This window comes from Ambystoma mexicanum, chromosome 6p (genome assembly GCF_040938575.1).
Source record: "Ambystoma mexicanum isolate Mex_15411 chromosome 6p, UKY_AmexF1_1, whole genome shotgun sequence".
Classification (NCBI taxonomy): Eukaryota; Metazoa; Chordata; class Amphibia; order Caudata; family Ambystomatidae; genus Ambystoma; species Ambystoma mexicanum.
In genome coordinates, this window is record NC_090935.1 from 101127584 (window position 1) to 101134628 (window position 7045).

Genomic DNA, 7045 nt, shown 5'->3' on the forward strand with positions numbered 1-7045 from the left:
TGATAGGGCGGGGGGTGGATTGGGGCGGTAGTCGTGCAGACAAGACACAGGAAGACTCGTGAATGGTGACACACTTATGTGGATTGCATGGGGGCGTTCAGCGTGAGGGGGGATGCTTGGCAGGAGACACGGGGTCTGGAGGTAGACATGGGAACAACAACCCATGCTCTATAGACCACTTTGAAGTGTACATTCTATTTGGCACCTCTTGGCCTTTATCGCTCCCTGACAGCTCCACTTGCCAGCACAAGTACCCCGGTGCGAAGTGCCTTTGATAGGGCGGGGGGTGGATTGGGGCGGTGGTCGTGCAGACAAGACACAGGAAGACTCGTGAATGGAGACACACTTATGTGGATTGCAGGGGGGCGTTCAGCGTGAGGGGGGATGCTTGGCAGGAGACACAGGGTCTGGAGGTAGACATGGGAACAACAACCCATGCTCTATAGACCACTTTGAAGTGTACATGCTATTTGGCACCTCTTGGCCTTTATCGCTCCCCGACAGCTCCACTTGCCAGCACAAGTACCCCGGTGCGAACTGCCTTTGATAGGGCGGGGGGGGGGTGGATTGGGGCGGTGGTCGTGCAGACAAGACTCGTTTGCCGCAGGGCCTCACCAAGGAGAGGCCATCTAACTGCATGTAAGAGGCAGGCTGCAGGATCTAGTACATGGAAAGCAGGGGGTGAGTTTATAAATACCTCAGCCTCCCAGGAGAATATATGGGTGCAGTTCACCCTGGAGACCCTGGATGCCTAGGCAGTTAGTCAGCAGCAGGCTGGCCTGTGGTGGCAAGGCGGCACGGGCCAGAGGGGGTCATCTCTGTACCCGGTGCCCAAAAGGATGATTTATTATGATCAACCATATTGATTATTTACCTATAACCATGTTTTGTATCAATAAAATCCAACGGCCTTTTATTGCCAACGCTTGAACAAAGTGGTGTGGTAAGTATTTTTGGGGGAGGAGGCAAGGCCGGGAGGCTTGATGCCAACCCGCAAAATAACATATGTATGTCTGCTGCATATGGGTTCAACGGTTATGTGGATTGAAGGTGGGCGGCCAGCGTGAGGGAGGATGCTGGCCGGAGACATGTGGTGTGACGAGACAAGGCACAGGAAGACTATTCAATGGAGACACACTAGATTCATTTAAAAAATCAAAACAACCATTGTTAAAATATATGTTGGGTTTTATTTTACATCTTAATTTCAATTGAACATAAATAATAAACATTACACATTGTAAAGTTCCGGTTGCAGCACATCCAGGGAAAATCTGCGGCATTGTCCACTGTCGCTGGGGAAATGTTGTCTAATGGCACGTACCGCACAGGCAGGTATTACTCTCCGAACGCGGTGTCCGAGCCTCCCGTGAAGCCATCAAGTGAAGCAACGATAGGCCACCAGCCTGTACCACCTGTGAAAAAGAAAGATGCAATGGAACCAATTTACATGCGTTCGAATGATATGTAGATGTAATTTTATATGTGGGAGACGACCATGAAATAGTAGTGCATCACTGACATCACAACCAGAGTATACTTACTCGTTACTCGGATTACGCGGACGAACAGTGCCGCGAAGTTCGTGCATAAGCACCATCATCATCATCCTCAACACGGTCCGTGAGAGGCAGGCTTCCCTGAACTCTGGCAGCTCGGTGATGCATTGCGGACTTGGCTCGCCTTCCGAAATGTAGGCCAAGCACCCGGAATTTTCACGGCAGCAGCAGTTCTCCTCCTCAGTTGGCATTAGCTCGCACCGATTGCACGTGCACCAGGTGGAGACGCCGTCCATGCGACATGGTCCAGGCTCTTCATCCGTTGACTGGTCCTCCCAACTGCCGTCCGAATCCCCATCGTTTTCGCGTGCTTGCCTTTCCAGTAGTTCCTCCTCGGTGTACTCGGGCTCGTACATATACGGCATTATTGTAGCCATTGTGTGGTAAAGAAAGTAAAATAATTTACAGAGATGGTACAGGTGTTCACAAGGCCTAGAAGCGGCGAAGGTAGCTGACCAGAGCACAGAAACGAGTCACAGAATACTCAAAGTAACACAGAGAGAGTAATGGAATCGAAAATCTGCTGCTGTGTGTTGTGAAACGGTGTGTTTATACTTATTGAGGAAATAGGCGTCCTGCCATTTCCATGGCGACACTTCATTAGCTGAGGCGCAGCGATTGTTGACACGAAACGTGCTTTGGCGTTGGGAAATGGGCGGTACGCGTCTGCTGATGTCAGGCTCAGGGGCGGGGGATTTGATTTAGTGCCGCAAACGCAGGTGAGCCAGGGCGATGGGGGGAAATGATAGGATTATCAGAAAATGGCAGCTGATTTCGAGTGCGTTAATGGACGAAAAGTCGGGTAAGGTCCATAGGAAAGTTTTCTACGATCTACCGATTTATGCTTAAAAACACATGGCCGAACCGTAGGGACAATAAAAAAAAAGTCCCGGATCTATCCTTTAAAGGTGCTCCTTAGTCCAGCCATCATTTGCGCCTAGCAGGCTCCATTTGCACTGCCTGTGTTCTTTCATCTGACCTGAAAGGGACACCACGGGAAGCAATGGGCCATGAATATCACTAGGGTGGGGGCTATCACTGATAAAAGCAGGCTATGTACATGGTGGGCACACTTTAGTTTACCAAATGTGCAATTTACACTGGTAAAAAACAACAAAAGACATTTCCAAACTGAAACATGCTTCTGGAATTTACATTCATTTGTGTCCTTTGAAATGTGTTTATTTTTTTTGTCTGTCACAAATACCCTGTTGTTTTTGTCCTTTCCTTTGTGTTTTTTCACAGGATACATTTCTAAAGCTGCTATATGCTTGTCAAGCTGCGTAATCACAAATAAATGCTTCTTTTACACTGACAGCAGTTATCAGGAAATTAAACTGTGGGTTCATAGGTGCCAATTTGTGATTTTCACTGCGTGAGCAAAAATTCCCCCACCCTCACCCTGAATATAAGCAAGCTAGCAGCCCAACATATCCCCTGGCCGCATACATTTTATAGCACTTATTTGTATAAGGAATTGCAAAGTCATAGGATTTGCAGCCAGATTTAAATATATAACATCTTAGCAACAGTCACTCAACCTGCTGAGCTACCCTGGTAGCTTTCTTCTGTAGCACCTGTCTATGAGTCATTAATGTATTCAAAAACCACTATTACCAACAGTGCAGTTCATGTCCATGACTTCAAAGTCAACAGTATTTCATCTCCATCCACACCGACCCTGTGCATACATTCTTTGACGGTGCACCAGTGGCATTTTTCCATAATGGGCAAGGTTGCACCAACCCACGGCTCTAGACAGAGAGGAAGGGAGAGGCTGTTCCAGAGTAGGGAGCCAGCTGAGGAAAGAGATCGGCCACCAGCTTGCTGTTTAGAGAAGCGCTTGACACGCAGAGAGTTGGCAATGGAGCAGCATAGAGATCTTGAGGGAGAGTATTTGGTGAGAGCCTATTGTAGATACCGTGGTCCCCAGCCCCAGAAAGCCTTATGGATGATGCAGAGGGATTTGAATTTAATCCTTGCAGCAACCAGGAGCCAGTGGAGACATTTTAGGGCTGGAGAGATGTGGTCCCCGGGGTTGAGGCCAAGGATAAGTCTTGCAGTTAATTGGATTTTATCCAGTGAGCCATGTAAAAAGGGGGCATTTTGCTTCCCCAACCTTGCATGGCCCATTGGGGATGCTGGCTGATGAACTAAATGTGCGTATGTATGAGGGAGGAGCTACTGCGCCTCCTACCACATACAAAGGGAGATGGGCTCTTCGTCATCAGCGCTCCTGCTCTAGGGTTCATGTGCACGAACTAGGAAGCACTCTTTGCTTCTTTTTTATGCTACGCAGGAGCTGTAGCACTGGGAGGAATCATCAGGACCAGGGCAGAAGGTACTTTAATTTAAATGATGTATGTCATTGTGTGTGCTTGCTTTTTAAAATTATTCCCGGGGTGGTGGGGGGGGCAGACCCCATGCCACCCCCAACACCTCTTGATTGGTTTGGACTCCCTTGCTACGCTCCATCACACTGGCATTTTTGGGGGAAATATTTACACCCCTCCAATATAGTACACAATTTTATCAACACTAGTGCTATAAAACATGGTAATAAGCATTATAGAAAAAAACTATATTGGTTATATGTTCTTTCTATGGCCTGTACACACCACCTTTGTATGATGCTTCAAATAAAAGTATTGTAAAGAGAACATTCATTTATTGCCCCGGTGACAAAACAATGTTGATAGTGGGTATTGAAGTCTTTTGTGGCAGTACTTCTGAAAGCAGAGGTGTTTTGTGGTGGCGTGTGGAGTCATGTAGTCAATGTGGGCAGATCACTCATCAGCCACATCTGCACATCTCTTTTTCACCTGTAGGACAGCCAGTTCTGTTAGGTTATTGCTGCTGGGCATGAGGGATGATTCTGTTCTCACACTATTGATAACATGTTGAAGCCCAGGGCCAATTCAGTTTTTCTTCTGGCTTGTTAATAACGTCTACTACAGAATTGAAAGCACAAATATCAATAAAGACAAGAAGTACACCTCAAAATGCCCATTTGTTCCCCCACATACTTACTATAAATGTCTGAGGGGGGGTCGTAAATTCACCACGTGCCCCACCTGGCTACCCCACACAAACAATCTGGCCCCCGGTAGATAGCTTGTAAGGTACATTTGGCCCTCTGGCAAAACTAGTTGTGCACCCCTGCATTCGAGAAATAGCCCTTTTGTGTCCCCTAGTGACCAAGTCCTGCATAATAATGGGAACTAGCCCACTCACACTGAGAAGGCTAGTTCCCATTAGAGAAATGGCCCTTTTTGCTCCCCTAGTGGCCAGGTCCTGCATAATAATGGGAAATAGGCCACTCACACCGAGAAGGCTAGTTCCTATTAGAGAAATAGCCTTTTTTGTCCCCTAGTGACCAAGTCCTGCATAATAATGGGAACTAGCCCACACATACTGAGAAGGCTAGTTCCCATTAGAGAAATGGCCCTTTTGCCCCTAGTGGCCAAGTCCTGCATAATAATGGGAACTAGCCTACTCAAACTGAGAAGGCTAGTTCCCATTACAGAAATGGGCCTTTTTGCTCACCTAGTGGCCAAGTCCTGCATAATAATGGGAACTAGCACACTCACACTGACAAGGCTAGTTCCTATTAGACAAATGGCTCTTTTTGCTCCCCTAGTGGCCAAGTCCTGCATAATAATGGGAAATAGCCCACTCACACTGAGAAGGCTAGTTCCCATTAGAGAAATTGCCCTTTTTGCCCCTAGTGGCCAAGTCCTGCTATTTCCCATTAGAGAAATTGCCCTTTTTGGCCCTATTGGCCAAGTCCTGCATAATAATGGGAACAAGCCCACTCACAGAGAGAAGGCTAGTTCCCATTAGAGAAATGGTCCTTTTTGCTCCCCTAGTGGCCAAGTCCTGCATAATAATGGGAACTAGCCCACTCACAATGAGAAGGCTAGTTCCCATTAGACAAAATGGCCCTTTTTGCCCCTAGTGGCCAAATCCTGCATAATAATGGGAGCTAGCTAACTCACACTGACAAGGCTAGTTCCCATTAGACAAAGTGCCCTTTTTTCTCCCCTAGTGGCCAAGTGCTGCATAATAATGGGAACTAGCCCACTCACAATGAGAAGGCTAGTTCCCATTAGGGAAATGGCCCTTTTGCCCCTAGTGGCCAAGTCCTGCATAATAATGGGAACTAACCTACTCACACTGAGAAGGCTAGTTCCCATTAGAGAAATGGTCCTTTTTGCCCCTAGTGACCAAGTCCTGCATAATAATGGGAACTAGCCGACTCACACTGACAAGGCTAGTTCCCATTATAGAAATGGCCCTTTTTGCTCCCCTAGTGGCCAACTGCTGCATAATAATGGGAACTAGCCTACCCACACTGAGAAGGCTAGTCCCCATTAAAGAAATTGCCCTTTTTGCACCTAGTGGCTAAGTCCTGCATAATAATGGGAACTAGCCAACTCACACTGAAGCAGCTATTTCCCGTTAGAGAAACGGCCCTCTGACCTGGAAAGGTAGAAAGGTCCTCTCGTCTAATGGAAACTAGCCCACTCAGACTGAAGCAGCTATTTCCCATTGGAGAAACGGCCCTCTGACCTGGAAAGGCAGAAATGTCCTCTCGTCTAATCGGAACTAGCCCACTCACACTGAAGCAGCTATTTCCCATTAGAGAAACGGCCCTCTGACCTGGAAAGGCAAAAAGGTCCTCTCGTCTAATGGGAACTAGCCCATTCACACTGAAGCAGCTATTTCCCATTCGAGAAGTGGCCCCCTGACCTGCAGAGGCAGAAAGGTCCTCTTGTCTAATGGGAACTAGCCCACTCACACTGAAGCAGCTATTTCCCATTAGAGAAGCGGCCCCCCGACCTGCAGAGGCAGAAAGGTCCTCTTGTCTAATGGGAATAGCCCATTTAGACTGAAGCAGCTATTTCCCATTAGAGAAACGGCCCTCTGACCTGGAAAGGCAGAAAGGTCCTCTCGTCTAATGGGAACTAGCCCATTCACACTGAAGCAACTATTTCCCATTAGAGAAGCGGCCCTCCGACCTGCAGAGACAGAAAGGTCCTCTCGTCTAATGGGAACTAGCCCATTCACACTGAAGCAGCTATTTCCCATTAGAGAAGTGACCCTCCGACATGCAGAGGCAGAAAGGTCCTCTCGTCTAATGGGAAATAGCCCATTCACACTGAAGCAGCTATTTCCCATTAGAGAAACAGCCCTCCGACCTGGAAAGGCAAAAAGGTCCTATTGTCTAATGGGAACTAGCCCATTCACACTGAAGCAGCTATTTCCCGTTAGAGAAGCGGCCCTCCGACATGCAGAGGCAGAAATGTCCTCTCGTCTAATGGGAACTAGCCCATTCACACTGAAGCAGCTATTTCCCGTTAGAGAAACGGCCCTCCGACATGGAAAGGCAAAAAGGTCCTCTCGTCTAATGGGAACTAGCCCATTCACACTGAAGCAGCTATTTCCCATTAAAGAACCGGCCCTCTGACTTGGAAAGGCAGAAA